Genomic DNA, 1,358 nt, shown 5'->3' with positions numbered 1-1,358 from the left:
TTATCCTGACGAAAAATGATAATACACATGTATTTGCTAATGTCTCCTTTCTTTATGTGATTTTGTGGGAATAACATGAATACTGTTGTGTTTAAATAGATCTGTCTTGTTTTATACGACCATTGCTTCTAAATCCGATGGTGTTAAGAGAATACATGGTCCTGGAACATGTTATTGCAATTGAAATGCTTTCATTGTGATTTGACATTAACCGTCTGTAGTACGACTTTCAGTGATAATATGTATGAGGTATCTTCTACTTGATCCTTGATACATCATTTTGGCATTCACAATATATAGTAATTCAACGTACAAAGGAGCACTGATCTAAAGCAATTCCGCGGGAGTAGTTGTTACCTGTGCATTACTGTATTTTCCCAGTGAGTACCCGGATGATATAGCAGAAATCTAGACTTGTTCGCGACCTGTGCTCGCCATTCGTAAGCGCATTTTTATTGAAAGTAGAAGGACGTATGGTCACATTGATCAACAAAAATGAAATACAGTTTTGGAAATGTAGGTATATTTGTGGGGAGCATCGGTAATGGTGATGCAGTTTTGGTAAGTCACTTGCTTGGTAATTGTGCGATCTTTGTGTACACTATTTTGACTTGCAACACAAAGTAAATATTTCATCTGAACATTGCTTATTTTACCGTGTGTATATGTTTACATTCAAAATGTAAACATATTTCACTAAGGAAAATTATTAAACACCTAAATATTCAGTTTATTTTACAAACTAACTGAAAGATATGTCCATCTTTATTAATATGATAACGAATTCCAAATATTTGTTTATGTTTAATATCATCACCAAGTACAGTTCTGTATTGTTGGGCTTCTTTTCTTAGCATAATTAATATATTGTGATGTGTTTAAGCTCTTTTGATCGTCTTTATCATTTTTAGTCTGTCGGTTAAATAAATGAATGGATTTTTCAGTAAATTTTTAAAATGACTGAAATATTTAGATATTTAATAAATTGCCCGAGTGAATCATATTTTACACATTGACTGTAACATATACACGCTTACAAAAGAAAATACTTGTGAAAACAACGTCTATCGCGCATCGAAAAACTTCCCAACCAAACGGAAAGGAACAAGAATGATTCTGTTCAAAGCTGCAGCGAATGAATGAAAACAAAATGCAAATATAATTATAACAACCTACCAAAGTTATAATGTATCCGGGAATATCAAAATAAAGGAACAATATCCATTGCGTCTGCAGCTGTACAAAAATACTTATTCGATGCCAAATGTCTATGTGAGAATCAAATACTTTAATAATAATTATTTGGAAACAATATTTGGAATATATATGAAATATATTAAAATATTTAAATATATCGT

This window comes from Haliotis rufescens, unplaced genomic scaffold, assembly GCF_023055435.1.
Source record: "Haliotis rufescens isolate VD_foot unplaced genomic scaffold, xgHalRufe1.0.p SCAF_10, whole genome shotgun sequence".
NCBI classification, from domain to species: domain Eukaryota; kingdom Metazoa; phylum Mollusca; class Gastropoda; order Lepetellida; family Haliotidae; genus Haliotis; species Haliotis rufescens.
The sequence above is the reverse complement of the archived record's forward strand: the minus strand, read 5'-3'. Positions refer to the sequence as shown.